We start from the raw sequence: 15495 nt of genomic DNA on the forward strand, positions 1-15495 counted from the left end.
ATCTGTCTTGTCTTTTATCTCAGTTAAACATTGTAAGCCAATTAAGGACGAAACAAAAAACTATTTTATTGCTTTATCACTAAGATATAAGCGACGTGTGTCGCCACTTCTCGCAAGAGGGCGCCAGCCAGCTAATTATGTACATGTGTGTGTTGCGAGGAAGAAAACACTCGAGGAAAGCAAACACGTTCTAGCTTTTTATGTTCATTTGTTTATATACATGCCGCATCGTTGCATCTTTCTCGCTTTTGGGGTACCCGAGTAGTCCAACTTGGCGGGAGGTCGTCTTCTGGTTGTCTAAGATACGTTTTATGGCAAACAGCTGATGGGGGAGCTGATGGAGGATGAAAAACAATATGGTGGCAAGTTGTAAGCGTGATTACAGATGTTATTGCGTTCACTGCCATTCTTGTCGTAGTTTTTGCACTTTAGATTAAACACAACGTGAATCTGTGAAATTTTATGACGGCAATGCGAATAATCTGCGTGATATTGTGGGAAGTACGAAATGTTCTTCAAATAGGATTAAATAAATGAAATATGTCATGATGACATACATATGTATATCCTCTGTGACTATGCAAACTATTATGCTATTAATTATTTTATTTTTTGTTTGGATCCTAATGAAATAGATAATTCAAAAACTGTCAGAATTCCACCAATTCCACCACGTGAATAATGCTAATCGCATTTATCATTGTTCCACACGCTGCCGACTTTAGACAACATTCATTTATTTAATCCCATAGAACATAATATTTATGTCTCGTGAAGTTAGCATAAAAAATGACAATAAGTAAATAAATCAATTCCACACCGCAAACTTAAATGCCATTCGGCAATAATAAATAAGCACAACACAAAGAGCAAAAGAAGTACATTAATAAATATAAAAAATTGAAATCACTCGCAAATTGCGCAAAAATACGAATAATAACAACCAGCGACTGTCAAAAGAGAAACGACAATGGTTTTCCCATAAAAAATAAATTATTTTCCCATAGAGAAGTTAATTTTTGTGGTCTTCTTTTTTTTATTATCTTTTTTTTCCTTTTTTTTTTTTTGATTTTAATGGCATTAAGCATTTTCGTGACCCAACGACGAGATGCGATCCGATGCGACGACAGTGGATACGATTCATCTTTGTGTGGGTGCATTTTACTTATTTTTTGTATTTTTATATTCGTCTGGCAGAAAAAAATTTAATTAGCCAACGATTGGACAAAGCAAACAGCTTGTGATGGGCAACGGGGGCAGGGCAGTGGGGAGCGTGGAGCGTGGAGTGAGGAGGCAAGCAAAGTTCAAGCGTCAGTTGCTGCTGCTGCTGCTTTGACATTTGACGCTTTAGCGATTACAGCATTTGGCATCGCATCAAACGTGATGTGCTCTCTCTCTCTCTATCTCTCTGTATCTCTCTATATTTCTATCTCTCTCTCTCTCTCGCTCGCTCGCTCGCTCGCTGGCTCTCTTGGCTCTGTGCTCTTTCTGTTTTAGCTTGTTTTATGCTTCGATAGCAATAAATATTTTATTTGACGCGCTGTGAAAGGTGGGCCAAATTGACTCTGAATGAAAATTTGACTCCAAGGCGAGATAGTGTTAAAGTGAAATGTGTTCGAGTCGCTTCTGGCTGAGTCATTTGCCTGGATTTACAATTGTCCCCATAAAAACTGGATTGTAAAATGTTATTTTGTCGCCTTTCGGAATGCTGAACACTCCTCAGCAGCAGATGTTTCTGCCTTATAAGTGTTTTGTTTGTTTCGCTTATTTGTATGCATATCCTGGATTAAATAACTAATACGTTTAGCTCATTTTTACCTTAGAAGGATCTATGTTTCGAATCACCTTAAAATCATAATCATAATCAAAGTATTTTTATGAGTTTTCTAAAATATTTACGTAAATATGTGAAATAAAAAATAAATATATTTTAATAATATCTAAAGAAAAGTTATCTGTATACATATAAGAAACACAACATCCTGGATATCATACATATTTTTTCTTAGATTTTTGAATATATACTCTAGAAAGAAAGCCCTGGAATTTTAGAAAAACAAACTTTGCCTTTACGAAATATACTTTCTGAATAATAAGTTGGTCAATTTCTAAAACTGTGGACGATTCCTTTCTCAGTGTGTAGAAAACATAGCTATTAATTATTTTACACAGATTAGAAAATGTTTAAGGGATGACAATTATGTCTCACGGGATTCTAAATATATTGGAGAATAAAAAGCTATTAAATTATAAAAAGAGGTCAAGTACAAGAACAAATATGAAGTATAATTTTAAGCTGAACATAGAACATATATTTAAGACGAACATTCTTGATCAGATGACTCCTATCGATACTAATTAATTATGTTTATATTTGTATTGGTTTGAATCTGTGCATTTGAACAAATGACATCAAACAAGAGAATGAGTTGTTTCTTTTCGACTGAGTGGATATGTAAGTAATTGGAAATAACCACACAAACATATATAAATGCCAAAATGTAACTGACCATGTAACAAGAAAATTCATTTGTAAATATGTGTATATGTATATGTATACGTATGTGTGTGTGTGTGTCTGCTTGCAAATGAGCAATGTGACAAATGCTTTTGTCCAAGTTCAACTTAAATTTGCCATAGAAAATGTCCCATTTTGAGTTTATCTGTTGGATTTGCTTGCATGCACTTATCAATGTTGCTGCTGCTATCCTGCCACAAACACATTCTACCAACGAATTACAACAGGGCTTCAACATGAATACACACACAGATGTCTGTCAATTACCAAGCCAACAAATGCAGCTACTGCCCAACAGATGGCGGGGAAGGGGCATGGCTAGCCAAACCATGCAGAAAGGTTTGCGATAGAGAGACACATTGGTGAGAAAGTGAGTGAGAGGTCGAATTGTACACTCAGAGAAAAAAACGAGCTGAATTTAGGAAAATCTTCACTCGTAACTTATAACCTAATAATTCGGAAAGTATGTTACTAAAACTGAAGAGTGTGTCTTTAAATGCAGCTTGTATTTATGTACAAACTTAAAAGAAATATTTAAAATTTATATTTTGTTTAATTTTGTTTTCTTTTTTTTTTAAATATTATTTATACTAAAATTGGCTTTATTTTTACTTATGTTAAATACTAAAATTATATTAATATTATATTATCTATAAATTAAAATAAAGTTCCAAAAATTTATAAATTATTTCTAATCTTTTCGTGAAAAATACTTTCGAATTTATTTGTAGTTGGGCGTCTTAACTAATTTATATGAATTATTCAAGTCGGTTATTTTGAAGTTGTGAGACAAATTTTCCAATGAAATACCCCCAGCAATGCTTTTTTTTGTTTAAATCTTAAATTATTAGTTTTTCCAGCTTGCAGGGCAATTTTCTAAATATCGAAGATAGTTTTTTTGCAGAGTGTAGACTGCAACTGAGCGGTTACTTCTCTCGCTGGTCATTTTGCAAATGATGGCAACGAGTAACTTTGGCCACAGGCAGATATCTCCAAGCAAATACAGTCGATTGAACCTTTAAATATTGTCCTGCGAGTGGAACGCTATTAACCTCACACACATGCTTGAATTTGTTCGTGCCCCAATTGCTGATAAGTTGCCATGGTGCAGTCAATTAAGCCAAGTGAAGTGCCCCCTGACCCTCTATTTCTTGAGTCCACCTGTGGAGAGGCTTGTTCGTGTTCGTTGTATATAAGTCGTGCTCTTTATGGCACATCCGGTCGAGTACATCCGCATCCTGTCGTGGCAGCTGTTTAGCCAGCATATTTATGCCACTTGCTCGCACTTGACTCCCCCCGCCCCCCATCGCCACACTCCGACACTGCCACACACACTCATAAATTGTTTGTTTTTAATTTTGTTCAGAGGAGCTGTGCAAAATTCCTTTGGCAAAATGAGAATTCCTTTACGAAAACTACGCTTCTATTATGGTAAATAGTTTATAGTAGATATGTATATATAAATAAGTCTGTTGTCGTCTGCTGTTGTCCGTCTGTCTGCTTACAAAACATTTGTGCAACTTCCATTAACGCTTTTCAGCCCCATCCCACTCCCCCTCCCCCGCATCCCACCTGCTGGTGACCTGCTGGAATTTATTGTCACCGTCGTCGAGGCCAATGCACCTCAGCAGCAAATGGCTCGTGGCTCCTGTCGCCTGGTTTCTGGCGCCTGGCTCCTGGTTGCATGCCCCGCCAGTGTCGTTCAGCAATGTGTGGCGCATAATTAAATCCATTTGTTGTAGAGATCGACTCCACCATTGAGGTGGATGTGGGCGATTTATTGTATTTTACAGTTAGTTTATGGCTTGTATTGAAAATGATGAAATTTATGTGGAGAGTGCAGTTGGAAGATACGGTTGCAAGTTCGTTCATATGGCTCTAAATTGCAATTGAGATAGATACAGGGTAAATCGAGAATACATCCATTAATAGAAAACTTGGCAAATTTTTGAAACTGCGAGAAATGAAGTTGCAAGACTTATTTTGCAACTTTATTTTGTACTTCTTTTGCAACTTAATTTTCACTCAAAATTTTAATGGGTTGCTTTCTTGCCACACTTGTTCCGGTTCACAATTCCCAGCTTAGCCTTGTACTCAGTATGAATGTGTGCTATTAATTTCTTAGGGCTTATTTAAATATATTATATCTTACGCACTTTCCGCTTATTTGCATTTAATTTAGATTTCCCGCAAACAACAAATTAAGTCTCTAATTTTTTAGCATTAGCTGGCTGGCTAGAACGCCTTTCCATTCCATTTGTAACAATTCTCTGGCACACTTGAAGCTGCTCTCGTCGTGTCAGCCAAGGGACTGTTATAAATTTAATAAATCCACATAATTAGTGTTGTAATTTGTCAGTTGTTCAAACTTTGCCATTGGCATCCCTTTTTCAGTCAAGTTGACTGCATGCCGCCCAGTCACCTACTTTTGGCCACATTCATTAACACGTTAGTCCAACTTTTGTTGCTGATGCCTCTTCTTCTTCTTCTTCTGGTTTTTTGTCTGCCTGCATGTTGTGTGAATACTTGAAATTTTTGATCTTAAATACATGTAATGCAACACTGACCCCTGTTTGTGCTGGAAATGAATCTGCAGCAATGTACGCAATCAACTTTTACTTTCTCGCCTGCTCCCACCTCCCACCACCCACCAGCCACCACCATTTGTTCTTAGCCAACAATTACACTGTGCTACAGGACTGAGAGAAGTTTGCAACCGCTCGTTAAATGAAGCTCTTTTAAGTCAGTTAGCTCAGATTGCTTGTTGACTGGTGCATTTAAATGTCAAAAAGAAGAAGACATAATAAATGAGAGCACACTTGTTTATTTGTAATTTACATAGAGCAATACGAAAGTTGCCAATCCTATGCAGACATTCTCCATTTATCTCCTACAGTCGCTCTCCATTTCTCACTGTTCTTGTTCTTGCCCGATGTGCTGCTTGACCACATAATGGAAAACTTTCGGTGTGCCCAGCCGAAAAACTTTTGTTGCCCATGTATATGTGGCTGAGGCACATGTACATAAATCGTGCTAATCGCCTTTACTCTTCCGAAAGCTGACTGCTGTGCAACTCGTTGCGTAACTCGAAACTCATTTGCATTTATCTGCTGTCTGTTTCGCCTGCACCTCCTCCTACCATCTACCGTTGCTTCCCTGTCACTGTTCCCGTGTTTGTTTCTTTTCGGATAATTGCTGTGCCTGTTGCTAATTGTTTTAGTTGCTGAGCTTCAAGCACACTTTCCAACACTTTTACTGCATACACTTTCAGCACTGTTATTTTCGTTTTTGGAGTTTTTGTTTTGTGCTCCTGGCCATTTTGTGTTTAATGATGAATGTTGAGCAACTTTGCGGCTCTGCCCCCTTCCCCGCTCTTACAGTTACTAATTTCCGTTCTGCAACTCGTTATTCACACACTTTCAACGAGCCAGTTGCCAAATAAACGGCAGCGCCAAAAAAAGTGATGACAGCAATAACAGCGTACGAATCTTTGCTGCAAAAAATGCAAAAATGAAATGACACCGAAATAAAACAAAGGAAAGTGCGTACAAATTACCCAAACAACAAATGATAAAAAATAAACAACTACAATTGCAAAGCTGCCGTTGACAATGACAAAACAGCAACACCAACAGCAACAGCAACAACAATAAATATAAAGCAATGCAAAAACAACGGCAAAATATGCGCACTGACACTTTACGAAGATTTATGCGTTTTAGTTGAATTCTGTTCTGTTCCGTTCCGTTCCGTTCCCGCTTCGTTGCGTTCCGCTGTGAGCTCATCTGCAAGCGAGCGTTGAAACTTTTTGCATTGCTTTTTACGCTTTGTCAGTCAGACCACGAGCACGCCCCCTTTTTTCTTGTTTTTTATTTTATTTTATTTTTTTTGTCAATTGCGACACTGGATTTGTGGGCGAGCGAGAGTCACTCAAATCTGCATTATACAATAAAATAAAACGCTGAGTGCATAAAGTGTGACAATGGTAAAAGTTTGTTAATTTCTACTGTCGTCTCCACAACTATACAAATAAATCTTATTCGAAAAAATTGAGCAGCACAAAAAAATCAACACATAAGTAAGCCATCGTTGAGTTAGTAACAGAACAACTGCAGATGAGCCAGACATCAAATCATATTTTTTAAGTTAGGGTATACCAAATGAGCCCCTAACCATTTCATAAATTTGATAATTTCACAAACTATTCACAAATTTGCGGTTTTTCGTTGCATATCACCAATAATAATATTCATAATAACAAATTGCATATGCAACTATACTTAAAATAATTAATATAATATTGTTTTGCGTTTGTGTTTCATTTATTTACGTGACCTCTCCCCGCCACCTCTCCACCCCTCGCTGCACCGCTCAGCTCATGTCTCATGGCTGCCATCCATTATGCATTACATTATGCTGCTCACCTGTCACCTGCCTCTGCTGGCCCCCTTTTCGTAGCGGTGGCACGTGTCAGGAAATTTATTTGTAATCGCTTGGCTGCATCCTCGCAGCTCTAACTTGCCACTGATAGGCCATGTTATTGGGGGGCGTGGTCGTTGGACCGCCTCATTGGCCGCCATATTTGACGCCAGTTGAGCATGAAAATGCCATTTAACAATGGCGAATGGTTCTGGCCCCAAAACAAAAAAAAATAAAAACAAATAAATATCAGCAAAAAAAAAAGGCAGCCAAAGCGAAAAAAAAGAAGAAAACAAACAGCGGCAACAGCAAAAAGCGTGTTGGAAAATGTTTAAAACAATGCAGGAGACCGTTCCAGCGACACACAGCAATGCAAAGAACAATGAACATCGTCAACCTCCGATAGCGCAACAACAATAACAATAAAAATGTCAAAAAAGCAACGATGCTTAAATCAAATTAATGTGAAGCTGACTCGAGCTTTTTTTGTATTTATATTTTTTTAAAAGATGTTCTCGAATCAACTTTCGCTTCAATTGTTAAATGGTACATTTTGATGGTTTTATTTTAATTACATTAAATAAGTAAGTATTTATGCAAGTATTTCTGGATCCTTTTCGATTTCGTGTACGCATTCTATCACATTAACTACTTGGTACAAGTGAACGGTTTTGATAAGTAGCCTTTTTATTATTATTCATTTTATTATTATTATTATTATTAATATTATTATTATTATTATTATTATTATTATTCTTATTATTATTATTATTATTATTATTATTATTATTATTATTACTCTACAAGTTGAATTATCTTGTTGAAGTATGTTTATCCCAACTAAGTTGCCATGTTAAGCAAAAGTATATATTTATTTATTTTAATGATGACTATAAATTATCTGCCAAATTTAATTGTAAAAATAAATTTAAAAAATAAATTAAAATAAAGTAAAAAAAAATTATGGAATAGTTAATTATTATAAAAGTAAAATGTCATTTTATACTGTGACTAAAACTTAAAGATGTATTAATTATTATTATTTAAAGCGATATGATTTTCAAGGTTATTTTGACATGATTTCCTGTATATATGTATAATATATAATAATAATAATAATAATGTTGGAAGATTATACAAATGTGGGATGTGGGAAGATTTATTTCCCACAGATATTATAATATTTTGCGACTTGCTGACGAAAATGCTTACTGGAAGAATTATTCATTTCATTATTCATTTATTTTCCATTCCTTGGTTTCCTTGGCGCATAAATTTCATTTAACATTTTGCTTAATGCATTGACTGCCCATAACTTGTGTGAATAATGTGCTTGCCTTGCATTTACTTATATTTATGTATATTTAACTAGTGCAGATACCCAAAATAAATGTCTGACACTTTAAATTTGATTGGCTTCAATAATGCTTATCGGTCGAATGTTAATGGTTTATAGTTGATTAAATATAATATTTAGGTTAATATAAATATGCTTTTAATTGACTGCAAGTGAAAATGTTTCAAAGTTACATATTTGCTAATAATCCGTGAAAATATGTTCTCTCATAACATTAGGATCCATAAGTTGCATTGCGTGCATTCCATTTCCTCTTTCGGAATCCCAATAACTATTTACAGTGTCACATTAAATGGACTAAAACGCATACAGGCAACCGCAACAAACGAAAACTTGCTAAAATTACACTAAAATTGGTGTCATTTTAATAAACTAATTCCATTCCAACTCCATTTGGCAGCTGGGCCTTCAACTGAAACATGGCTAAATCTGTAAACAGCCGTCGACCAATATTTTATAAATAATTAGTAAACATTTTCGCGCAACGTTGCCATAATCAAAAGGGGGTTGGACTTAGGAGCAGTGTGTGTGTGTGGCACACCCACAATATCCTGGCAACGTCAATATAGCAGCAGCGCTCATCTGTTTGCCAAATAATTTTAATACTTTATAATTGCATTTGTCCGATGTGGCTAGTGAAAAAAGTTGCTCGTTGTTGACCAACATTTTGGCAGCAAAAATTCAATTAGGTGCTTATTAGCTGTTAGCTGTGCCAATCAAATTGCTGAAGTTTGCATTTAATTTGTTCACAGTTGACCAGATCCACATAGTGTAGTATATATATATATATATATATATATTATCAGCAGAGCACTCTTCACTCATGTGAACTCTGGCGTTCGCAATTCGCCGTTTAATTTCATTAGTCAAGTTAGCAATTCTACATTAATGTTCCTCATATTTAATCACTGAAAATACATCGTTAAATAATGGCGAAATTTAATTATTTAAATTTCATATATGTACACAAATGTGAAACTCCATGAGCAATCAGCACTTAAATTCCTCCAATATTGAGTAGTTCCAATTATAATTGGAAGTGAGTAAATTAATACGAGAGTAATTTTGAACTATTAAGCTTTTAAGCAGATTAAAGTGTTAATTGAGTTGGTGTCAATTTCGTTACTAAACTTGATTAGTCTTGGCCTCACTTGCAATACTTAAGCTAACCCAAAATAAAATTAATGCAATTATTTTTGAGTTGAATTTATTACTGGTTCCATTTCTGTTTAGTGCAATCGTGTTTTGAGTCGAGCTCTTAACTTTATCGCTTTTTGTTCCTTTTTTTCTGCAGATTTCATTCAATTTAAGCGGCAAAACAATGCCAATTTAAACTTTTGTGCCACTCTAAAGCCTTTGTGGAGCGCAAATCTTTATGCGCTTAATCAACGTTGTCCGCTTGCCAAAAAGGACAGTCAGCACGGAAGTCGTGGCCAAAGTCAGAGCCAGCCTCATCAGCACCAGCCTTCAGTCCAGCGCCCAATCCAATCCTGATCCCAGTGGTGCAGTTTAGTGTGCGCATTTCCGTTTGAGCGCCATAATAAATTTGCTGGCGACTTTTTGCCAGCCAGTTGAGACAGCTTGGATGAAGGCGTTGCAGATCCAGGAAGCGTGAGCAGGATCCGGCGTAGGAGTGGGAGACTAATGCCTCATCTTGCCTTTCCCATGCCCCCCTGCTTCTCCACCCCACGCGCTGTCTTGAGCGCATGCCGTGCGGCGCTTTGTTACGCTTGATTTACGCTAACAAGACATGAACGAATGGACACCGGGACAGAGGACAGACGACAATATGGGGCAAGACAGGACGGGAGAGAGGACAGCTAGGGAGTGGAGTGGAACGGGTGGTGGAGCAAAAGCACCCGGAGACATTTTAAATGTGGCGCAAAAGAACGATTACAGGTTGTCCCGTTGCTGCAACCGCCACAAAAAACCACAGACAACAAATGGTCTGCAAAGGGATGAGTGAGGAGGGGCAGGCGAGAGATGCTACTGCGGCTGCTGGCAACTGCAGCCAATGGACGTGAGTGTGGGGTGTGGTGTAACCATTGCCAATTCAAGCGAAAAGTTGGCGCACTTTTCCATTTCCGAGCAGGGACCAGGCCAAGACGTGCTGCTGCTTTCTGGATAGGGAGTAAGGAGTAGGGGTTGTGGGTTCGGAGTGAATGGTAGGGGTAGGGGTGGGGTAGATAGGTAGTGATGGAGCGAGGGACTGGTTTGGTTGCTACGGGAACGTGGCCTGCAAAATATCAGCAAAAATGTCAGGAAATTACAGGAAAATGAAATAAATGAAGATGGATACGCAATTTGAATAGCTTTGAATTGGTTCAGCGACGTTGACAGAGTCACAAAGAAGATGGCCTTGCTTCCCAACCACTGGAGAGTTGACAATGGCGCTAAGGAGTTGCCTGGACAACCTTGACAGCGAAATGATTTTCCTTTAACTGCAATTGAATCGAATCGAAGGCCATTTACATACTGGGAATTTATTTAAATTTTTAACGCATGATTTGAAGCTTATAAAAATATAATAGAAGAATTGGAAACTGGCTAGATTTAAACTGTAGATGCTACTGCCAAATGAACTTCATCTGCTGACTGTTTCAATAGGAGATTCCCAATGATACACTGTCAACTAGGTGCCAACAACTTGTCCCCAGATTATGTTGGTCATAATTTGCCTACTAAGTCCAAGCTGATTGCAAATTTCGCAGTCCTTTCGATAATCAGAAGCTTAAAATCTCGACCAAGTTACACGAAATGCAATTGAGAATCTACACTGGTAACTGGGAGACTGCAAGCCAATTTCGCCATTGGTAATTAGCATGCGAGCATTAAGTAGGCTATGGAGGTCAATGGATGGAGGGGCTAATTCCGAGATGTTGCCATTAATTGGCACCCCGCCGCTGCAGCTGCCGTTGCGTTGTGTAGTTGGCTTAGAGGGCAGGAAAGGAAAATCGGCTTCGCAGTATGCAGTCAATTGATTGCTCAGGACAAGAGCTGGTAATTAGAAATTGGCCATAATCGATTTGGCCATACATATTTGATGCATTGGCATTGGCCATGGCAACCCTCCACTTTGATCCCTGACAATTTTGGTTATGATGCGCACTGTGATTGTGCCTTAAAACAGTTAAGGGCTAAAAAAAATAAGATGCAGACTTACAAAGTAAAATAAAAATACTTGTCAAACTTTGCCAACTCATTGCCAATTAATTTCCACTTGTTGCCCAGATGAAAAGTTTTCCAAAACCATTTTGCTTTAAGCAGACAACTGGTTGTATACGAATTAAGCCATTTATGAGGCAAACTCATTAAATATTAAAGCTTTAAAACCATTACTGAATATAGCGAATTTTTATCAGACGATTTTTCAAGCTTAAAATCAAGGTGGGAATCCGAATTATATTTTGATTTCGGTATCAGAAGGATTAAATATTGCTTTTAAATTTTGTTATGGTTTGCAGCTTTGGTATATTACTATTTGATCTAATATAATAACCGATATTGTTCCTGTGTGTGGTTCTTAGAAAATGTTTAATTTTATGGCTAGTTTCGGTTCCGGATTTTATTCGGTAAGATTGTGGTTCCGGTTTCACGCTGTTTAAAATAACTAAAATGTTGGCAACACGAACAATAATATGCAGAATTGATTTAAACCTTGCATTTCTGTATAAGTTCATTTATAACTATTGCCTTATCTGCATTGCACACTCAACATTTTAGTTCTGGTATATATAAATATATAAAAGGGTATAAAGATTTTAACACAAGGTTTGTAAGGAAACTACGACCAAATAATTCTCATTTTGAAGGCTATGTGGATATATAGGCTTAGTTGTGATTGATAAACTCCATAATGATAATCTCCACTTTGACTATATGAAGCGTATATATGTAGTATAATAGAAAGTCAGTCGATTATTTTAAACAGTGAATTAAAGGATATCTAAACATCGATGCTTTAAAGACAGCACTTAATCTTTCTTTTGCACTGCACTAATTAATATGGTTTTTGTTGTTGCTCAGAGAGGGCTTAGACGGGATTATGGCTTAAAGCATGAACAATGCAAGATTCCTTGACGCCTGTAGATAACCACACACACACACACACACATTCATTCCCACATACACACACACACACACAGGGACACACACATGCAACGTTGCGAATGTGCAACGTATTCTGCTGAGGCAGCTAAAGTTGCAGCACAGCAACAAAATGTGAGCTAATTGATTTCAGATTTGTCCCAGCAAAGTTTTTAAGCTCTTAGCTTAGCTCCTTCTCTATGCTGTTCTAGATGATAATGAGCAGCTGTCCCTGCAGCCCTTAAGTATCCTTCCAATAAAATACTTATCGATAGTCGGAGGTGTGGGCGTTGCTTTCGCCCATTTCATCCCATGGAATGAATGTCGGACATGCTGCACAAATATTTTACTTTAAGTGTAACAACAATTTCGATTGAATTATGAAATATGCCAGAGTAGCTCTGGCATTATTCTTGCGGCTCTGGCATACACGCACTTTACTCAATTATGCACACAATTTACATGTGTCTAAGATGCCTTACTGCGACACCGTCTAACATACGCTCTGAACAAAAATGGGCCTAAAATGAAAGTCGATTTGAAAGCTTGAAAGATGTTCTGGTTCTTGGAATTAATATCTGGATATACGAAAAATTATTTCTTAAATTTAACAAGGCTTAATTTTAATTTTTCAATAATAGAGAATTTTTTAATAATAGAGTATATTATAAAAAGTAGAAATGCAAACCGAAATTGATTCTGAAAATCCTTTTTGAAATTCAGAAAATAATAATACATTTTTCTCTGTCGGCAACTAAGTTTGCAGAATAGGCAGAGAGGAAAGTCACTCAAATCGCGAATGAAGGGTTCCGAGCTCGAATCCCCGAAAATGAATATGCATTTTGAAACCATCAAAATTGTTTTTATTCGTGAAATCTTTGAAAACTAATGTGTAATAACAAAAATGTAAAGCTAATGTAAGACTTCTGAGTACACAAACAAAAACGTTTCTAGAAGCTAGACCCGTTTGTTTTTTTTTCAAATTTTTAGAAAAATTTATCGCTTAATTAAGAGAAGAAAAAAACTGGCGAAAACATGTTCAATGCAATATTGCACTTTGTATGTGATGTCTGAAAATGTGTAGCATAGTGTAACACAAACAGAACAATAGAGAGAGAGATGAAGCGAGATATGTGGAAGAGGAGAGAGACAAAGACAGAGAGAGAGAGAGACAGAGAGAGAGAGAGAGAGAGAGAGAGAGAGAGAGAGTGTCAGGATGCAGGCCGACAATGTAGTCTATAAATTAAATGGGACAGCAGACCAAAAACACAATGGCAAATTGTTGTTGTTGTTGTAGTTGTTGTTCTTGTTGCTGTTGATGTTGATGTTGTTGCTATAATTTGTCTGTGCGTGCTGTTGCGTAAGCGAGGACAAGAGAGTGCCTTGTTTATTATACATATGTAGAGAGATGCTCGTAATATTGTTAACCAGTGCGTATGAGTGATATTTAATTATAATGACCTTACGCATATTTCAAGTGAACCACAGAGTTGGTTACAGTTACATTTATTGGCGGTGCACACACACACACACACACACAAGCGAACCATCCAATCGTCTAACCGCTGTTATCACACACAACTAGTTGGCCAGCTTGTTAACTTATTTAATTATGACAGTCAACTGTAACCGAGTCGGAGGCCATTTGCCAAGTTGGTTATGCAACTTTTCGGTTTGTTTTCAATTAAACTGCAACGCGAATGCGAGGGTGTGCGGGGTGCTGGGCTGTTCGAAGTGAGCAGAATTGATATTGCAACATATGGCGGCAAATTGAATAAGTTTTGGGCCATGTGCTTTGCAAATTGATAAGCCTAGAGTTGAAATTGGCTTTGATTTTGGCAGTCGTCGTACGAAAAGTTATTCTCAAGAAAAGTTGCCCAGGCAAGTTTGCTTGAAAACAGTGAATAAGGCGAAAAGAAATGAAAAAGAATTTGAAGGCTGGCTTAAATTGCAAAACGAATTTGTTGTGAAGAAAATAATGGCAAACAAATAATAATAATAATATTTTCAACTAACATATTATTTATCTGTATCATTACAAGCGCATGTTATTTAAGCTGTTGCCTACTTATAAACAGATAAAGTCTTCTCTTAAAGTTTAAACATCTCAAACTTAATACCTCTGAGAAGAACTGCGAATTATGCAAACATATAAGTATGTGTGTGTCTCCAGTGTCTGCGCAACGCTTATTCCATGTACCATACCATAACGGGCCATCAAAATTGCAGCAGAGCCAACTTGTCTTCTTCCCTCCTTTGTCGTCTTTAGCTGTGCGTTCCAGAGGCAATCGCCTGTCATTAAATTATGCATTTTCGCAATCACTTCCTAAAATATGCAAAGGAACCAAAAGCGGAGCTGGGGTGGGGGGTGGCTGTGTGGGTGGCACGTTGCACTTCTCATTGTTATCGCGCAGTTCGCCGCAACTTTTCAAGTAGCTTGCCTCGCTTGATTTGCGTTCTTCCTGCCGCTGCCCTTCCTTGCGTTGTCCCTCCTTATCCGCGTCGCTCACATGCCGGAAGTTGATAAAGTGCCTGGCAGCCAAGGAATTCCGTGGTATGTTGGGGCAGCAGTTGCACATCCTCATACACCCGTAGACCCCTCACTCGTGTCTTTATTATGGCATTACACCCAAGCAGCCGACCGTGAGGAAATCCATTGAGACTACCTTCTCCCCAAACGCACTTCTACACCTCCGAGATCGGTCGGTCAATGTGGGAGTGCTAAATTTGAGGCATATGTTTTTGGCTCACTATGGAAAACGCATCAGATTGTAATCGTAGTTGTAAATCATCACTGTTTGCAGCTTATATACCTTAATCCTAGTTCCAAATGCAGCCTGCCTCAAGAGGCGTGTCAACTGCTGTCTATTGTAAGAAATAATAGGATTACTTATTCATCATTCGTACATCGCTTTGTGAGTATTACAGTCTCAATTGTTAGAATATTCGAGCATTTTGTTGCAATTTCCACAGTCCACAGTCTTTGTGCAGTTTCAATAGATATTTCCCGCAAATCACGCATACGCAACGTTGCACCGCGCACAGCTTTGACAGTTCGTTAAATTTTCATCAATGGCCGAAATAGAGCGTGCTAAAATTCTCATTTAAGTTTTTG

Source organism: Drosophila grimshawi, unplaced genomic scaffold (assembly GCF_018153295.1).
Source record: "Drosophila grimshawi isolate 15287-2541.00 unplaced genomic scaffold, ASM1815329v1 contig_44, whole genome shotgun sequence".
NCBI classification, from domain to species: domain Eukaryota; kingdom Metazoa; phylum Arthropoda; class Insecta; order Diptera; family Drosophilidae; genus Drosophila; species Drosophila grimshawi.